The following is a 21,440-nucleotide window of genomic DNA, read 5'->3' as shown; positions in this document are numbered from 1 at the left end:
GGTGACATTTCCTTTTCAAGGCAGACCTGTTCAGAAGTTTAGCATTAATCATTTCCAAGCAGGCATAACAGAATTATCTACTATATCTGTCAACTTTCTGCTTCTTATAAAGGTAAACTTCTTCAACCCGTAGAAAACGATGTCAAAAACAATAAAATAGGGCCACTGATTAACTACTCAGTGCAATTTAACAACAGCATTAGAACCTGCTCTGTCAACAGTTGTTACATGTCAGTATTATATATATATGTTATATATTTTTATTTATATACCGCTTTAAGTAAGAGACAATATTTGGTTTGGTTACCTCAGGCTCAGTTCTGTAGAGTCATGGTCACAAATGACTTTTCACAGATGAGTGAATGCTCTGAACACACTGGTCTGGACTAGCAATCGATATCCAGGTATGCTACTAGAGGGTGCAATGGATGCACCTGGGCTCTATTTTGAAGGGCCTCCAAATTCTTATGTTTCTGGTGCTCAAGTTTCTACTACTCAACGTTTGCAGCACAGGAAAGGGCAGAGCCCTTGCATACTCCTGGTGCTATTGCTCCAGCAGTACCTCCTGGCACTATGGGGGATGCCCACAGGGCCAAGGAGGAGCCAGGGCTCTCCCTGAGCTTCCCGTTGGCACTGGAAGGCTTGCAGGCAGTCTGCACGCTCAGTGCCAAGGTGCACCTAGCCAAGCACTGCACAGCTCCCTGGCGGGCTCTCCAGGGACCTGTCCTCCAGGCATACCGGGACCAGGCATGGAGAGGGAGTCCCTCGTGCTGTGCAAGGTGCCTTCCAGCCTCCACTCACAGTGTTTACCAAAAACAAGTCAGCCGACACAGTAACCATTCAAATTCCACTGCTTTGGCACCATTTAATTTACAAGCTGAGATGCATCATTTGCAAGTAAAGATGCATCCTTGGTGCATGTGGTCTTAGTGCATGCAGACTTGAGCACAGCTTCAGGGAGCATCTTAAGGTGATATGTGGAAATATCCTCTGAGGTTACTGAGGGGACAAATAACTCCTGGATATGAGCAAGATTATCAACATTTGGCATATAATTACCATCATTGTCCAAGCTGGCTATACACTAATACAGTAGTACTTTGCATTGTTGAAGTTTGCTCTGCTTTCATTTGAGAGTGCGTATTTAATTAAAAAGTATAAATTAACTACTACTAACTAGATGTTAATTGTTAACTGCACATTATCTAAATAGACACTCCATTAGATACTTACCCCTCTGTTAATCATTATGCCCATAAACGAAACAGACACATAACTGATTTGAAAAAAAACCCTCATCTGTATATCAGAAATATGTCCATTAAATTACCACTCTGTCAGGATACTGATTAAAGAATTCTGAGCATTTTAATCCCTTTGCTACAGGGATAGTTTTACTAGGCTGACCTTGGAAACACTTTATCATAACACCACTTGTAATGGTTACCACCTTCCTATAACCTCAGATCTTATCATCATTTTTATAACACTTGTAGCACCAATTACCAGAGTTTACTCACAAAGAAGCTCCCATTCCACAATACAAATGAATTCCAGTGTTGGAGTAACAGCTGAATAAAAGTTCCTGGTAATCCTGAATCTAGGAGGTTTCCTCTGGAATCAAAACCTTAGGTTTTCACCTCACTTTTCTTCAACAGGCTTCTTCTTAAGCAAAACTGAATGTGTAGTCAGACATTATTTATGGCAATAGGTACTAACTTAAAAGCATGAGATAGCTTCGACAAGGCTTAGTGTGTTTTTGTACAGTGCTGAGTGTCCTGATGATGAGTCACTGGGGCCAGGACTGGGAGAAGCTTGTGAAGTTCCCAGAATGGGAGCACCTCCATCCAAGCCCGCTCTCCTTAAGCCTCTCATGTAGCAGTGCCCCAGTGGGTGCCTCATTTCTGCACATTCTTGCCTTCCTACCTTAGGAAGTTCTCCACATACCCAGAATCCTGTCTCTTTGTGGGGGCAGAATGGTTTTCCTCATGGCAGAGTTGAGAAGTTTGGCATCTACTCACCCCTCAGCTTTGCTGGGGTCCAAAACTGGAAGAATCTTGGTCCACTGGGCTTTTCTAAGGCATCCCACACACTATCCGGCAGCTGTCTCCATGCAACAGAATGGCTCATACCACTTTTTTTGTAAAACATAGCCAAAGGAAAGCTGCCAACACACATGCTGTATACAATAATTCAGGGCTAGGCCACTCACCAAGACTACGTGATATGGAGTTAACATTTTTTCCCATCTGGAGAGGTTCAGCTGCCCATCTTCCAAGACCTCAGGGAGTGCTCCAGTCACCCTTTTCCAAAGTTGCCAGGCCGTATGGAAAACAGACTTGTGGGCCGAGGGAAAGAGACAGAGCAAGAGAGAAAAAGTGTGGCTCTGTAACACAATGATTAAGGCCATCACTGAGGAGAGGAGTCCTAAGTGCTGGTCCTTGTTCCAAGAGTCATTTGTATATTTTATCCAATGATTATTTTATGCAAATAGTTCTCATACGAGGGACTGGAATCTCTGGATCCATTGAAGTCAATGGAAATCAAAGCCAACTGAAGTCAATAGAAAGTTTTCCACAGAGTGCAGTAGGCTTTGGATCACTTCTTGGGTGGTAAGGGCTCCATGCCAATGCACTGAAGGCATTCACCGATTGCATACTAACACACACGTTGTTGTGGCTTATTGCTATATTGGAACCAGCCTTTGAAAACTATCATAATATCCCGAGGCAAACTAGAGAGTCAATTATTTAAAACGTTGGTCTTAAATGTTTAAAGGCCCAGTCATGGGCTCCTTAGGCTAAGTTCCCACTGTCTGCAATGAGAACCCCCTCTGAGGAGGACAGGCAGAGTCAAGCTCTGATGCTGACATTTGCAGGGTATTTTGATGCTCTCAGCACAGCCATGAAGGCAATTTAATGCAGGGATAGCCAACCTGACTTGAAACTATGGAATGTAGGTTGTGAAGACAATAGAGGCACATTACCACAGCACTTCACGTGGATTAATTAGCCCTGCCAAGACACAGATTCATTAGGCTGCGGAGAAAGCTGCCTGAAGATGGACTACTTCCTACTCTTTAGTGATGGCTTTGCAAAGCAGCAATTTGTGCCATGTAGACATTCTGAACGTCCTCCTCTTCCAAACACTACACACCTTCTACTTCTGTGGCAGCACTGCCAGATGGGCAGGAAAATCTGCCTGCTTTTTCCACAGAAGGGTCTGTCACACTGTTTGGTGTTTCAGTTACTGCAACATACTGATGTTCTCTCAAATGAGGCAATTCAGTCATAGCTTAAAGTACAGCATGCAAAATTGTAAAAAGAGGTTTTTCTTTCTTTTCCTCAAAAACAAGCAAACAAACACAAACAAACACAAGAAGTTCTTTTAGTGATTGCAACTTAGACTCCAGGAGACAAAATTCCCTGCCCAAAGCCACTCTCATCACCACTTCTTGACCATATTTCTCATTCCTGCTTGCAGGTAACCATGTTTTGAGGTTGATAGGTAGCCTTTTAACACACAAGGATTCCAGATTTCAGTACAGATATCTTTGGCTAAAAATACATCTACCATTAAAATAGATTTCCTGGAAGCCCTGCAAGTCTGATTTGCCCAATGTATTTTTTAAGCTTTGTTTATTAACTTTCCCAGAGTTCCAGTTATCACTTCAAAATCTTGATTGCAATAACACCTAATGCTGCCTTACCCCAGGAATAAAGTCAGATCCAGTGAATGCATCTCCTATGCACTATTTATACCTTTGTTTCTTAGTAAATACTGTACTGGATCTGTCCATGTCCTTTGTCTAGGATCTCTTCGTGTCAGATGTCATAATCTGAATCCCAGAAGTCTGGAACAATCTATGAGAAATAAGAATTGAAGTCCCTTGATATAACACCCCTGAGGATCTAACTAAATGAGGATTAAGTCTTTACCCCACGGAACTAACAAGATAAATTAAATACAAGAACAGATAGACTGAATACCTGCCATGTTCCTCAAGTGAGTTGCCACACAGCATGCATCCACATTGCAAGCTGGAGAGATGAAATAAAAGTGAGGATCAGGGTTTCATTTGTTGTAATCCATTATAATTGTAAGATCATCTTTATGGCAAAGGGAAGGGATGGGATACACATCTGTATCTAAAGGTAACACAAAGTGTATTTCTGCACATCCAACCCAGATTGCTTTGTCACTGCTAAAACCAAACACCATGCACTGCACGAAGTACAAACTGCTGAAGAATATAGAGGAGATTCCTTTTTCCCCCTTACGGAGGTACCTTGCACCCATACTGCGGGAAGGTGCACTCTTATACGTGCTGCATGACACTCCAAATATAGACACAAGGCAAAATTGCACCTCCTCCAGGCACCAAATTGCTAACAGCGATGCCCTTATAAACACATCTTTTTGTGACCTATTAGATGCTAACAAAGATGCTAAGCCTGCAAGAAGGCAGGTTCTGGCTGCAGACTCAGTCTCATGTCATGGTAATGAAAGAGCCGTCCACTGCTATGGTGAGACCCCAATGCCAAATCAACGCTTAACTATTTCGGCTGAAAGTTACATTTCAAAAGCCACACAGACAGCTATGCTTAGGAAACGGCACTTCAAAACAATAAACTGCTGTTTAAACTGGTAGGGATATAAAGAATGGAGCTTTTCCTACAACATAGACGGGAGGAGGGAACTGTGGATTATTTTATGTGAAAATTTTGGACATTTAGAATTATGACAGCAAATTAATTTTTCAATCAACATTTGCAGTACTTGAAATTTTATCATTTAAAACTACAAGAATGCTCAATGGGCAAAGAGACTGTGTGCTTGTACATTCATATGCTCGATAAGTTAAATAACTTCAAAGATGTTTACTCTGCTGCTTGCTAAAAAGCCTTTTTAACATTATACGCCTTCAGAAATGTTATGCAACATGGTGCCAAGAGTCTGTATTTTTAAAATACCCTATTTCGGCCTGAGTCCTGAACCTATTAAAACCAGTTTTGACACTGTAAGAGTTTTGACACTGACTTAAAAGAGTGAAAGATCAAACAATTATCTAACAGACTGTAACAAGATTCAAATATAATTAGGGAGTTTTGAAGCCTATCCATATGGGGTTTTTTTTTTTGTTGCTTTTTAAGAAGAAATGTATTCACAAATGTATTTTGGAAATATTAGTTTAAATTTAGAAGTGGGAAGATTCAGCATTAAAGTAGACATGCAACTCTAGTTTTTGGTCTTATTTCATATATTTTGCATACTTTTGACATCTCTTCTTATTTAAGTAAGAGTAGGCAAAGCCAAGATGACAGGTTGGAAATAATGTAATGTTTTATGTTTTAGTCAGGGATGGCATTTCACACAGAAATAAACTTTAATTATTCTTTAAAAATCCTTTCTTCCTACCCCACAAAAGCTTCACAGTTCATTCTGATTCACAAAAGACACCCCTAGAGTGTAGTTTGACTGAGCTGTGCAGGCTGCAATTAGATTTTTTAGTATCTCTGCAGTTACATCTTGAAAGCTCTTTGGTGAGCCAGGAGTTACAAATTGTTTCAGAAATGGAATCTCAAATAAAAAGTATGGATGTATATATGGATAGCAAGTTATTGATTTCTAGTAAGACTAACTGTCAAAACACAATTTAACATAGTTTAATAATAACACAATATGCAGCACTGATGCATGTGCATGATAAAAGAAGTACTTTTTACTCTAGAGCCATCAGAAAATTTGTGGGTAAAAAATAGCCACAATATGCCCCAATCCAGTACTCCAAAGAAGTCCAAACTGTGATGATTAAAATCAACCACTGACAATCCGTATTCTCATCAGCCTTCTAGAGCTGGTAACAGGTAGTTCCAGTCCTGGATATGCCTTTGTCACAGCTTCCTGACCTGCCGTCTCCCTGTAGCTTCCTTCTCAGATTGCAGCTCTGGGATACCTGGTGCTGCTGTGCCTTGGGAACAATACGTATTGGCCAGAAGGGAGAGAAAAATACACCTTAGTGACAGAGTTTATCCTCCTGCAGATAGAAACATACACCCATTTTACCCTTAAATAAGAATATTTGGATCTCAAAATAAATAAATAAATAATCTCTTGGGCATGGAGTGCTGACACTCTTATCCTAGCCATTTAAAATCATATGTGTGCTAAAATTTTTTACAGTGTCAGTCGCTCTCCCAGGAACACGGAAAGCTTGAGCTTTTCTAAAAGGTGCTATTATTCCTGACAAATTTACATACAGGGCCCATCTTTTGATGCCTAATTTGTTTAGTGCTTAGATAACAGTACAAAACCTGTTTCTACTACATGTGCAAGAGAGCTGTTAGTTGTGTTTCACATTTGGTAAAAGGCAAATTGATATATCTTAATGCTGTAACAGGACAACCTAACTGACATTTTGTATATTAACAGATTTCCGGCATCTCTACACTGTTTTATAAGAGCACCTAATCCTGTTACTCTAAAGAGAAATTAATAAAGGACTATGTAGGACTTGGACATCATGTCATATTTCAGGTACTTTCTTCTAGAAAAGGCTCCAACAAGTCTGCACCAAGCACAGAGCTTTCACAGCCTGCACACGCCAGTTTTCCAGTGTTTGAAGACATAGCAAAAACTGCCATTTCTTCCTTGCAAAAAAACTCATAAATTATTTTGATAAATTCACTGATCTATTTTTCTTTTCCCAGTTTTAACAGGAAATCAAACTTTGGTGGATAATCTTGATGACACCTCTGCCATGACTGCTTAAAGCTCCCTGACAGGAGGACTCTAGCACACTTAACTCTATACAAAACTTGAATTGGAAGCAATTTGGAAGTCCAGATGTCAGAGACACACCCAAGAATTCATGGAGAAGCCCACAAGAAATGAATGAGCAGAAAGGCATTTGGCTCCTCTGCCATAAGTGAGTTTGAAAAATGAGGAGAAAACCAAGACATCTAAATAATATCACACCTTTAAAGCACTTTTTTTTTCCCAAGGACAGCATTTGTATTTTTTGTTAGCAAAATAAAAATTGTTTTAACTTCAGTCCCTGCTGCTCTTCGACCTCTCTTTCCCTCCCCACGAGACCATCACTACTGTTCAGGAGTGAGAACTGGAGCTGCATGTGTTGGTGAATCAGGTGCTGGAACATGAGGAGATGAGACTCACTCTGCTGTGTAGGCCTTTGGAGAGTGCAGACCACTGCAAGATGAGCTGATCTCTGCAGTCATCAGTTGGTGCATGGAAAGACCTTCCTCTGGTAGCATCCAAGCTTCAAAAAGACTTCAAATAATCAATTCAGCTTCTATTCTAGCTATAAAGAAACAAAGTCTGTCCCAGGTTTAGTTCAGCTCACTCATTCCTGGCTTTTTTTGCAGGGCTTAGGGTGAACCTGAACAGTTCTTTTAAAATTTTTCTACAAAAACTGCAGTAATAATACATTTTTCTCGTTACTCATTGTCTATAGAGTCAGCACAGTGAGGCCCGCAGAGCTCTTTAGCTCGTAGTGAAGGAGACTTCCATAGCCAAGTAGCTCCAGGATCTATGGCAGTTGATCCTGGCTGATCAGTTGTGTTGGCTGAACCTTCATTGACCGTGCAGGGCGTTTGGACACTTGGCTCATGTCTACCTTTAGGAGTCTACAGCCTTGAGCCCTCTAGGGCTCAGCTCAGTTGACCAAGCTCTGATCTCCACTGTTTTCCTAGGTGCTGTGAGGTGTCTCACGGCCTTCAAAATGATAAAAATGTCCCACCAGTTCTGTGTTATGGCCAGCCCCATGGAAATGTTCTGGGAAGCTTGAGCAGTGGCTCTAGACCTCTAGAGCTAATGAAATGGCACTAAACATCTCAGCTTAGGCACCTGATTCACCATTCTATTGGCAAAAAACCTAAACCAGATAGGCCCCAATTTTAGTTAGAGGAGGAATAAAGGGGGAAAATAACCAGATCAAGTAAAGTTTTATTTGTTAATGGTATTTTCTCAGATTTAGGGTTCTCACTCTATTCCAAAAATGCTCCCTTTTTTTCATCAAAATGCCTCAAAAATCTCCATAAAAATGTTGGTTGATTTCTGAAATTATCCAAGGGAGGTCATCCCATCTTCCTAACAACCTTTAAGCAACCTTTCCTACCATTTAAAAGTACATACATGTGGTAGGAGGGGAATTTTCCTAAAGGAAAAGGAAAAATCACTTATCAAAATGAAGACTGAGATTCATTCCTATGCTCTTCACTACCTCTTGCTGAGTAACTACAAGAGAGTGCAGTGAACTTTCCTCAGCACTCCCCACTGCCATATGCCAGTTCTCCTATCCTAGAATGGGATAGAAAATTCGCTCCCCCAGGGTCTCCAAAGTGGAGCAGATTAACAAGGGTGAAAAAGGACTTTTCTCTCCTTTTTATGCTGTGCCTTCTCAGAGAGATTTGGAACCTGGTGAAGGTTCCTGCATGCTGACAGGGCAGGAGCAAAGCAGCAAATGATACCTAAAACAGAGTCTTCAGACACTGAAGCATCCTTAAATAACAGGAGGTTCCATTTCCCTGAGCTGTTAGTGGCCCTTTAAGTAACCTAATATGTTCTCATTCCTGGTAAGGTGGTTACTTTAAAACAAAAGGCTTTGTCAGATATAATCCTTCTAGCTTAAAATAGAGACAAGTTCAGCAAGTTCTATATTTTGCTTCTTTAATCCATTTCCTTAATATCAGTACTTACAGGAAGGCTCTAAACTTTTAAACTTGCAGTTCAAAAATGTCATAAATGCTCTGCTCAGACAACCCCTCACTGAGGTGTCAAAAACAAATAAAAATGTTTTCAAAATAATACATTATTTCAAAGTTAAAAACTTACAAGTAGCTAAGGACTTGAGGTCTATTTATAGGAGGTAAAGGCCTTTTTAGACCTATCTCTCTGGGGACCTGAGAGATTTTTTTATATATGCTGATAAATTTACTCAGTATGTTTTCTAAAGGATACATCTTTTTAGAGCTATTCTTTTATATTTCTCCTCAGTTTTTCACTTAATTTTCTTTCAGATCTTACAAAGTTTATGAAACATTGCATATGTGAACATTGGCAGGCAGCTAGATAAAATACACAAACACACTCACACACCAACGTAAATTCTCACAATTAAGCTTTAAATAATAGCTTAGAAACTTTGCATAAAATCTATTTTGATCCTTTGAATGAACATACTTGCAAAAATTGCTATGTTCAGATCCTTAGAAGATATTCAAAGAACAAACACGGTGTGTTTTTTTTTAGTTATCAGAGTCATAAACAAATGGAAAAATCTAATAAGGGATCAAGAGGATTCTTCATCTCAAGCCCCTAAATAAAAATTGGACAGTCTTTGAAAAGATAAGTTCCAGTCAAACCGTCTTCAGTGCTGAAGATTTACTCATCTCCTTGTCACATTTTGTTTTCTTTAATCAACTCCTAAGGAAGCTACTTTTACTGTGTTCCTATGTTGTGATCAAGTTAAAAGAGGTAAGTCAAAACACATCAAAGATACTGATAGATAAGTACTCACAACATCTCATTTTGAACATCTCTTTTCCTTAAACAAAATTGAATCAGCTCCTGTGTGGTAAATAGAGCTCCACTCCACTCAATCTGCTGCTCCAGAAAGAGTTTTTTCAAGATGCCTCCGTGGTACTTGAAGTCCTGTCTGCTCTACCTAGACATCAGTGAATCTGATCTCTTGCATGGTCTTTTTAACAATTATTTCCTTTCAAACCCTCCTTTGTGGCTGTCATCTCCTGACTGTTTTTCTTTTCTTTCTTTTTGCATACTGAAATACACTAAGCAGCCAACATCCTTGTATTTAACAGAGGACTGGCTTCTGGGAAGTCTTAGACATAGAGAAGTTGTGTTTTTTGCCTCGCAGAATCAGGCCCAAGGTCCATATGGTATTTTGGGATGAACTAAACTATACAAATGCCACATAATTCCATTCTCCTCCTCAGTGAAGAAGATTAACACGAAGGAACCATGCAATATCTGAGAGACCTGTCAAGTGCTGTCTCTTTACGTGTAATTGAATGAACAATCAAGTTTAGAAGAAATAACCAACATATAGAGAAAATATCCTGTAGTTAGCTTTTTACCAACACATGGATTTCCAACATCAATTTAATTCCACTTGGAGCACTTGTTCTGTGAGTAAAGTCTGAAGGACCAGGACTTTTTTGGCCTGGAGAATAGATGGCTGTGAGGGGCATAACAGCAGTCCCAGTCGCCATGGGGAGTTCAGCAAGGAGAGAGCTACACATCACAAGAGTCTATGGCAGGAACACAAGCGACCATAGCCACACATTGAAACAGGAGAGTTTAAACTGGTTAAAAGGGAAAAGAAAATTACATTGAAGATAAATCTTGTAGCAGGTTGTTCAGGGTCCAGGCTTAGAGGTTGTCAGGACTCAACTGGACAAGCTAAGAGAGTCAGTTTGAGTTCACAGTTAACTCTGCTTTGAGCCAGAGATAGGACAGGAGATTTTGCAATGATGCTTTCCACCTCAATGACTCTGTGATTATGTATATTTTAAAAACACAGATATTTCCAGGTTGTGTATGTTACCACAGGCATGTATAAAGGAGTACAGTGGATGTGCCCAGACATATTTAGCTTTGTCTAACATAGGACACAGTGGAAGACCTTGGACTTTTACACTAGCAACATTTGGGGACAGAAGAATGTTATATTCACATCCTTTAGGTTTACAATTTTAGATACACAGGTACAACTGAAAATATCTGAAGTTAAGGGCTTATGATTTTTATATAATCATTGACAAAGATATATGCCTCTAGAAGGTGCCTATAGTACCTGTGTTAGATTAAAAAGAGTCGATCTTTCTGCAGTATTCAGAGAGTGACTGTAATAGATTTAGAGGTATATAGAGATATATGTACATATATATATATATATATAATGCTCTTATTCCTCTCACAAAGCTAGTCGCTATATATGAGCACTGCTACTTTAATCAGCAGCTAGTGCTGAGATGTAATATGTTCCTGTTTGCTGTTATATTTTCAACCATGGCAGAGATGTGAGTAATATGTTTGCTTTCTATGCCACAGTAATTTGTAGCCTGCATTCTGTAGTAGTTTCTGCCCACTAGTAGATTTCTCCTTTTTGCCCTGGATGCTCTATGGAGTGGCCTGTTGAGAAATTAACCTTAGGATGAAGACACTTTTAAAAAGAAAGCCTTGATATTCACAGATAGCTTTAGAAAGTCACCAGTATGTGCATGCGTTTGTTTAACCCTTAATGTAAATACATGCATTCTGGAATGCATTTTAGTCTTCTAAGAAGCTAAGAGCAGCTCTTGAGATCACATGACAAGCAAAACATTTGTTAATCAGAAAAATTACAGCCTATTCATGCTTACTGTTTGATTATTTCCACTCTGACCTCAAAGATCCCATTGTTGATTGAACTAGTTATAGTAACTTCTATTTATTTTTACAACTAGCTATTATGAGTGCAAACTATTCTTATCTCCAAGTGATTGATAGGCACATTAAGAAGCTGTTCAACAGGTTGCTAGGTCTGAAGAAATGCTTAAATCATGATTAGTTATTCCTTATCAGCTAAGAGTAGGAGCTAAGCTCAGATAAAAACATGGTGACGAAAATTAAATTTTCAACGTCAAGTGCTCTCACTGTTTTAACTGTTTGCTATTGTTAAGCAGAGGTGCTACAGCTTCCTTTCAGTTTTATTTAAAGAGCATTTAGACTTTCTTAGCAACCTAAGCTGTCATGTTAGTGTGCTTAGGAGGGCTAAAAATCTTGTTCAACGATAACTTTCATAGGGGCCTCTGTGTAGCTTCAGTGAGGGCGAGCTGTGAGTTTCACGCATACTTACATTCATACTTTCTTCTTTTAAAATTTGGACTAATGGGTGCATATTTTTCAGCAGGGAGATGCTAGGCTCATTAAAATTCTGATGTAGGGATTTATAGTTCTATTTGTGCTACTCAGAATAATGTTTATATCGGCTCAGGCCAGCTGTGCAGTCTGAGGACAAGAGGAATGGAAGGGCAGCCACTGGAGATATAGGTCCCAGTTGTTTTAATATTATGATAAAGTCTGTCTGTATTAATAGTCTCACACTAATAATTCACACATTTCTGGTATGTGTTTACCTTTATTCTCCAATAACAGTTACTCCAGGTAACATACAATGTGATTTGGTGCAATTTTTGATGCTGTATGTAATATGTTAAGAAGCACATTCTAAATAATCTGCAAACAAAACAAAGTCATCCATAAGTTATTGTATTTGGAAAAGGGAACTGGAAAATTCAAAGCCAGCTGTCTCAAAGGAGGACTATTTCAACATATTTGTCAAAATCCTTTCTCTATTCAGTTTCTACTCCTGAATTGTATTTGTAAATAAAGTCACAAAGCATGAGCTGACATTCATCTTGCAACGGTCTTTCTTCTTCTGATGCAAGTTTTGCCAAAGCAGAATATTTCTTTTGCAGTTTTTAAACCACAGCAACTCCAAACACAGCAACTCCAAACAAACTTCTGACACAATCATGGGGGAGAAGAGAGCAGGGACAGAAGTGAAGATATCAGTCAAAAGCCGAAAAATGTTTTTACCCTCCTCTCCACATCTTATTCAAGGTGAAAGGACTGAACTTTCACTCCAGTTTGCATGCAGAATATGCAAAAGGTGGAAAGGAAAGAAGGTTCTCAGGCGGCTCTGAAGCCATGAGATGCTCTGCCGAGCTCTCAAGCGGTTTCCATTGTTCATGGAGCAGCAGTCCAGTAGCAAACATTTTGCTGGCCCAGGAGCAAGAGGAGCACTAGCTGTTCTGTCCTGCACATCCCACTGCCAAAACCTCTAATATGCAAAAGGAGTGAGTGGGTGGCAGAGTCACACTCACAACAACAGCTCTATGCTACCTGAGGGGATTTCCTTCCATTAAGGAAAGGTTTTTTTGCCTAGCTTTGCACTACACAAGCAGCACAGAGAGATGAAAAGGAGGCCTCTAACAGAGCTCTGAAGGCAGAGCCCTCATGGGTGTGTGGGTTTCACTGGAAGAAGGGGATGGACAGTGGATCTTAAGTAAATTAATAGCTTTTTTTTCTATATAGAAATATAATTTGAGGGATAAATACTCACAGAAAGGAGTTTTGGCAAACATGAAGGGAAAAGACAAGTCAAACCATCCCTGCCCACCACACAAATGGGGTATTTTGTTTAATTCAGTATTATTTTATTCTGCATTATTCTAGCTTAAATGGTACTTTTCTCAAATCCACCTGTTGTCTCCACAATTCTTCCTAAAAATGAGGAAGAGTTCAAAGAAACAAGAACAACGCTGGGCTTAACACACTAACATCCTTCCTATGAGCTAATATCCTTCACTAAGTCATCAGAGAGCTCCGGTGCTCCAAGACTAACACCTACACCAAGACTAGTGTGTTGGTTTGTGGCTGGCCTTGAGGCTCATGTCATCTAAGCACTTTTTGTAGGCAGTCGCCCATCTCAAACTCTACTAATGTCCATATACAAGAAGCTAACAATAAGTGACTTTTATCTGTAGTCTGCATAAGGCTTTCACTCACATCTCTGTCCTCTTAGCAGGATGCGTCAGCCATTCTGCCATGCAACCAGTAAAAAATAAATTATGTTAACAAACTTCCAAGTTATCGTCTCCTTAGTGTTGTGTATTTATCTCAAGCTTCTCCCTGTTTACAAATGTAAAGTCAAACAAATGTGGGACTGCTGGATCAAGGCAATCTTGCATTCTCCCACTGTGACCTCAGGTTGCAATTGCTTACAGCATTAGCACAGGAGAAATTCATGCTCTGTGGCGCACAATCTCTGCACTTTATGCAGCAGAAGGAAAATATTTTGACCCCAGATCGTAAAAACTTTTTCTATGCTGTCATTTTGCCCACCTTAGAGACATACTACCTTAAAGGAAGGAGGCTTCATAGGGAAATCACAGATGCAAAATCTGCCTTAAGGAAATAAGTGGGTGGTAGCATGTAATTAATAGAAGAAACCCTCCAGAAACTACTTCTACAGACAGAACCAGTCTTTGCAGGAGACAGCCGTGACAAAATCCAAACCTTAATCTAATTTTTGTGGTATGCACGTCTGAAAATAAATAAACAAAAGCAGTCTTAAGAATACCTTTCCCATTCAAGTCTGACTAGAAGTTGATGCAGCCATAGGACAAAGAGATTGTACATCATGGGTGGTTTGATCTGACAGATTGAGCTGTAAGTCCTGGGTCCTCTTGGCGGTATCAGCCAGGGGACTAAGAAAGATTTTTGGTTTCTGAGATTTAGGTTAACTTGAATGTGGTACACGACCTGAGCTGTTTCATGGTGTTTGGTACACATCAGCTTGGACTTCAGGCTTCAACAGCTCCATCAACAATCACTCATCAAAGAAGTTAAGGAACCAACACAGGAATATGAAGTGTGAAAACTCTGAAAACAACGATCTGAGGGAGAGAGGTATTTGGAAAGGGAGGAAAATATAAAACTAGCAATGATAACACTCTATGAAGCCAAAGAGATAACAATTAACCCTCCGCATACCTCACCAGACATTTGGCAAGTCACTGAAACTCTTGTATGTCTGGAGTCCTCCTTCACACTGTGACTCACATCCTGACTCTAGAAAGAGGCAAAATGCAGGTGCCTCAGTCACCTCCCAGCTGGTCTTGGAGAGTAACCTCAGTCAGGGATCGTAATTACCACCCAAAAGACAGAGCTGAAGGGTTGAGGAGCAGACCCCAGTGACATTCCTGGATGGGCAGCTGGCAATCCTGAGAGCTCTGCCCTCAAGCCATGACCAGAAGGTGAGATCAACATTTAAAGAATACATTCAAATACATCCTAGCAATTCGGTAAGCTGAGCGCTTCCCAGAAGTACCCTGCCCCACAGAGTAGGAGTGTATGCTCAAAGTCAAAGCATTTGTGTCCTGGGCTAACAAAAATGAACCACGGTAGATAGTCCTCTCCTTGAGTGTAGGCTGCAGTTAGCTAGTAATAGAGGCAGTGACTCTTGGGGCAATGGCAGCTGCAATGAAGCCACAAAGCAAGTGGGCAGCTCAGAAATAAGCACGTCAGGAATAGAGGCACGGTGGCAGATGGTTCTTCTGTGGGCTACAGAGTCAGGCTGGGCTATGCAGTGAGACACCAGAGAGAGGAACAGAAGGTGGCTTGTGTTCGTTTCCTAGCCACATCAAAAAGAAAATTACAGTAAAGAACTGTGCAAACCCCACAAAGTTATGGCCTCTTGAGATCTCCAGGCACTGCCTTACCCACCCTGCTCTCTGCTTTCTATCTCTTTCTCTCACCCTTTAGAGCCCATTGAGAGCACACGTGCAGATATTTCCCAGCTGAGGTAGGATTGTTCTCAGCTGCTTATATTTTAACAAACTTTAACAATTTGGTCTGAAATTTTACAGGTGTCTTTCTCTAGCTGTGGGGGAAGGAGATTCTGCTACTTCTGAGAATATTTTTGACCATTTTGGAATGTAAAGTATTTCTTGAGCTTTTCTTATAAACAATCTTCTGTTCCCATGCTTTCTAGGCAGTTCTCAGAAGTCTAGAAATAATGGTAAGCCTAGTTTCCTGCCCCTGTGAAAAGCTACCACAACTGGGAAAAGAATAGAAAGAAAAGGAAAGGAAAGGGAAAAGAGAAAAGAAAATTTGAGCCCTGCACCTGCTCCAAGACTTGTTTGGCTGTAGCAGTAAAGCCCCTGCAAAGACACTGAACATCTGGTCTTTTCATAAGTCCCCATGCATGACCATGTTGCACATGTATGGTTCCCAGCACAGCACGCAGGCCCGGGCTGATCTCTGCTTCTAGATCACCTGTGTAGGGAATCTGGTCTCACTGAGGATGTGAAACTAGGTCCTTTGCCCATGTGTAGGTGAGCACTATGGCAAGGCCTCTTACGACCTGGTTGCAAGATCCCTTTCAGATTAGAGGTGGAAGCCTGGCCCTTGTGGACCCAAGCACTAACTGTCCCCAAAGACTAACTGAGCAGATTTTCTTCATGATTTAAGGGCTAGTCTGGACTGGAAAGAGGTATGAGAACCAAGGGAAAGAAACTGGTCTCTCCAGTGCACAGTGAGATTGCTGCCAGATAGAAGGCAGCGGGAAGAGGGTTCAGAGATGTGATTCAAATGTAGAGATGATAAAGGTCAGATTAGAAGTCCAGAATGGGATCCAACGGGAAGAGAAATTTTATGAGCTGGACCCAAAACAGGCAACAGAAACCTACGCTGGCTGGGTGTGGAGATGGGGAGTGATGACTGAGGTATGGAAAACTGGAATGGAAACTGGGACTAGGAAGCCAGTGAGCAGGGAAACAACGGTTGCATCTGTACTTACTCGCTCTGCAGCATAGCTTGAGGCCTTCGTTTCCTGGTCATCTGAGCTGAGGGGCCAGTTACAACATGCTGTAGCTTCCATCCAACACACATGACCAGCATGGAGCCAGGGTATGACTAAACATATATCCAGACATGGAAACTGGGAAGCACACGTGCATCCAATGGTGTAAACACAGGCATATGATCTAGATAAGGAGCTTGAGAAAGAAGAAGCCAGCAACCAAATGACCTAACGAGGATTAGAAACCAGTAGGACTTTGCTAAGGGAGACAAACCTGACAAACAGTTTGGGAATAAAGGAAAACTGGGTAGTCTAAGAAAAGACAGTGAGATAGAGGGCTTTCAAATCAAAATCTTGGGAAAGGGAAGTGCACTGGGAGTGACACAGGTTAGGGAAGGAAGGGGCAAACTGGACATGAAGTAGCCAAAAAGAAAGATTATGGACTAGGCATTGGGGCAGACTGGGATCTGACAAGGGATTGCAACTATGCAACCTCTGTTAGTGAGATAGTCCTGGGAGAGGGCTGGGACTGGATGTATGAGGAAACGGATGTCCAAAGAGAAGATGGATGCAACTGGCACTTAGTTTTTACAACTGTTAGCTGCTGGTTTATTCCTTGCCTTACTCGTGGGACACATTCGGACATTAGGATATACCACAAAAATACATTCAATGGGCTTAGGTGTGGTGCTTGCTAGGAGCACTTTCTCAGAGAGGTGAGAATAGCGGTCTAGAATTATGAACACTTTTTCACCCAGTTTAAATATATTTATGATTATTTGTGTTGTGGAGTCTGTCTTGTTTCTAGGCCTAACCTGAAATACCTAATATGGAGCTTCTCACTTACTAGTTTTGTATCAAAAACACGGGTCAAGGCTTTATGGATTTCTCTGTTCTTCTGAACCTGGTCTATGACACTCTTCTTAGATGTTTTTGTGCTTTTCAATTTATTCTTAAAAACACAGTTCTGTTCTACAATACTTCAGGTCTCATTCTCCTGGACACTTAGAAAAAAAATTCGAATCCTTATTAGAGCATCTTTCTATATTGATAATAGAAGCTGGAAATAAACTTTCTCAGAAATGTTATGCTGAAAGCCAGCGCTCCTTTTTGTGGTATTACATCCTTATACCTAGCAGCTGTTACACTCCATATTTTATTTCAGAGACGATTTTCAATAAAATTGCCGTGTAAATAATCTAGCCCTGGACTTTATTCCAGTGAGTTTTTTTCCCAGGTGCTCCAGACAGTTTATCTGCTTTCACGAGTCTTACTCAGACTGATTCTCAGTTTGCAGTTCATATATTTGTAACTGAAAAAAAAAGTTTCCCAGCAAGATGCTTGCCAGGCCCCTTTTAGCAGTGGCAATAAGTAGTTTATGATCAGTTTCAACTAGCAAAGATTCCAATAAAGTCTTTTTACACCCTGTGGCCTGAGACCAAAATCTTCCTTCTCTATTTGAGTACTGTGACATTTCATTTCTATAAGTACTCGTGACACATGATCCACCAAGTTGCCCCTTGGCTGGTCTCCAACCAGCCAGGACAGTTTTGCTTTGGCTTGTTAGCTATTGGTGAAACAATTTAATCCTGAGTTTTTCTTATCAGAGGGAATTGGGGTAGTGGTACAAGGAAGCCAAGGGAGTGCAATGGAGGAATGGAGGAGGAAGAGGTTGAGTTTATTTCTCACTGTCTTAGAAAAGAAAAGGGTACCAAGACACCTCCATTAGGACAGACATCCTACCATACACTCAGGCCCTCTGGGCTTAGATCTGCTGACCACAACACAAGGTGGGAGATGAAAGGAAAGAGAAAAGAACATGCCACGAATGATCAATATAATATGGAGTTAGAACTGGGAGATAACGAGACAGGACAATTTGTGGGTTTCCAAGTGGCTGTGGAGGTAAGGAGAGGTCTAGATCAGGTCTAGACTGAGAGATCTTGGTCAAAGGCCAGGAGAACTTGCAGTTCTTGGGCAATTCGGGGTGGAGGAGAGAATGTCATGGAGAGGGTCTGGCTTTTAGCTAGGGAAACAGATTTACACTTCTATATTGCTATTGTTTGGGTTTTTTTTGTTTGTTTGTTTGTTTGTTTTCTGCTTTCAAAGACGGCAACCTTATCTCCAAGTTTAATCATGATATTGTAAGAAGTTTGAGCCAGTCTTGTCACAAACATGTCTGCAGACAACTTAGTTTTGTACTTGAGATCAAGACATCTATGGGGCAGGACCTCATACATCCATCAGACTTTCGAACTTTTACTCAGATTTGCACCCATTTCTACTTTACTTCAACATACCATACTTCAACATACTGGCTTCTGAATTATTTAGCTGGTGCAAGCCCAGTTTTCCCTTCATAAAAATCGTCCTTTCCAAAGAGTCTTGTACACTACCTTGTCCTGTCTGGGCAAGGGAATTAGGGATGCCACATAGATGATGACTTCAATGGAGGTCTAATCTGAAAGGTCTCATGAACCTCCCTGTCCCTGGGAAGGTATCCTATCTATCAGCAAGGGTGTTGTGCAAAAGCTGGCTACCACTGCCATTATTAGAGATTAGGCACCTGAAGTCCACTAAATCTCAACTTTGAATCTGAATCTAGATCTATGATGTTATATACACAGCGCTGTAAGGATTAGCGTTTGCCTCTAGTCTCAGCTAACTAAGCATGTTGTGTCTTTGAATCAAATTGCTTCACAGTGCTCTTATTTCCTCGGTAAAATACTGCATAATACGTTACTTACCTGACTTTGGAACATGCAGATAACCATTTTATGGAGGACCTGAGTTTATTTCTGTTAAAATATTACTGTCATGTTCTCTGAAAACAGTAAGCATCTCAGTCTCATGCAAATGTTAGTAAAATGATTCTGGTTATTTACAAATACAGCTGTAGGCAAGTATGTTCACTGAGAAGCTGTAATTATTTGCCTGCGAAGATGCAAGGCAAACAGACTCCGATGCCAAAGGTCTCAGATGCAGCAGTTTCTCCTTGAAATAGTCCATTGAAAGCACTTCTTGGGAAAGAAACAGGCAGTGCAATATCGGAAATCACTGGAAGATAAAAAGGGAAGTCATAGGAAGACATGTGTTTTGGGGAAGAGTTTAGGAGGAGTCAACCAGCACAGAAAAGAGAAAGCACCAAGGATGAGAAGAACACACAGACACACAGACATAGTCAGGGAAACACGGTTTATCATAGTGTCTCTCCTCACCATTTTGTACGTGTCCCTTCTTTGGGTATTTTTATTTCCAGATTTGTCCAGCAATTGGGCAACGGTGCTACTGGAGGGTGCCCCTAGACAATATAGCCCTCAGCATCCCCTCAGATGTTTCGTCTTGAATTCCTCAACCTTTTCAGGTATTAGTCAATGGAAAGCTATTACAATGGCCACATTCAGATATGCGAAATATCTCTCTCATTCCTACAAGAACCTTCTTTTTATTTTTCTTTTAACTCTCACCTGTGCAATGGTTTAGAGATTGCCACAGTCATCAGCAATCAAATATTAACATCTAATCTGTCATACCACCAATGAAAACTATAATCTGGCCCATGACCTCACGTGAGTATCAGGTTGTTAACTAAAGAAAAGAATCAAATCTTCCTATAATAAATTCTCCAGACTGTGACAGGTAAAATTCAGGTCATACGTCTCCTTTGAAGTTTTAATGGCCACTCCAATTTTATGATAAAGCCACTCACCTTATGTTTGTAGTAATTTTGCAAAGCCCGAAGCGGCTCTAGTCATCTTTGGCGCACAGCTCCCAAGGACAAAGCTCTCATAAAACTACAGGCTTCAAAAGGATTAGACCTCTTCTTTTGTCTCTTTCTCTCTCTCTCTCTTTTTTTTTTTTTTTTTAAAAAAAAAAAAGGAACATTCCCTCACATTTTCTCCCCCATTTTCTGCACAGCTCCCTGAAGAGACTCCTAGTTTAGTTCCCCATCTAGACTTTTTCGTTCTCTGGAAGGAAAATCCGTCCTTCACTGAAGTAGAGTAAAATAAATAGAGTAAAATAAAATAAATAAAACAAAAAGCATTTTCCTTTTTCTTAATAGTAAGACAATTTTCTGGGTCATTTCTGCTTTTTTTCTTTATTCTATTGTCAATGTAGAGTCATTTGAAGCAAATCAATAGAGCTTGTGTCCTTGCATATTTCTCAGGCTCTAAGAAGGACCACATGCAGCAGGACTGCTCCCCTGAATGTCATTTTTCTATTTGTTTGTTTCTCTCCTTTTAAAGTTGGGGGGAAGCTGAGCTGAATCTGCCAAAGTCTGAACTCCAAAGCTCCGTCCATACTGGTCAATTAAAGAATGCCGGGGAGCATTCCCAGGCACTGGCAGGCAATTGTCTACAGTGTTTAATTGTTAGCACAGTGCCTGGCACAGCGGCGGCTCTGCCAGCTCTCCCAAACAATTCCCAAACACGGTCCAGAAGCTGGCATGGGCTGGGGACGCTCTCAATAGGCAGTCTGCGTGCTGGTCATGGAGGGCAGGAGAGATGGATCGTTCGGATGCGTCCCTTTCCCTCACCATCAGCTCCAGCACCAGAGAACCATTCCAATCATGCTTAATTTACCACTACAGACATAGCTATGACCTTTGAGAGTTAATGCTTATACAACTATGCCATTGCAAGGAAGAGGCTGACTACATGACTCCCTGATCATATATTTGCCTTCAGACTCATCTTATGCATTGCCTTGGCTTCAAGATTAGCTTATTTGCATTAAGTACTAAGGGTCCATTTTCAAGGGTTTATGCTTGACATCAAGGACAGGGCACTCAAGGGAAATAGCATTTGTCCCCCTTTTCTAATGCCTTGGTGCCTTTAAGACCCTCCAAATCTGGGGAGCAGCAGGTATGAGCTTTCTGCAGCTACACTGAGCTCTGGAAAATGAATTAAATCAGGTGTGCATCCAGGCAGAGGCCAAACCACGCAAACCCACAGTTACACAAATAGCATAAAGCAAATTCCGTTTGTATCAGCAAATACTGCAGCCCCAGCTGCTTCCCCAGGTATGCTAAGGTGCACCAGCCCACGCA

This window comes from Nothoprocta perdicaria, unplaced genomic scaffold (assembly GCF_003342845.1).
Source record: "Nothoprocta perdicaria isolate Ctin4 unplaced genomic scaffold, notPer1 scaffold_37, whole genome shotgun sequence".
NCBI classification, from domain to species: Eukaryota; Metazoa; Chordata; class Aves; order Tinamiformes; family Tinamidae; genus Nothoprocta; species Nothoprocta perdicaria.
Note: the sequence above shows the minus strand (reverse complement) of the source record.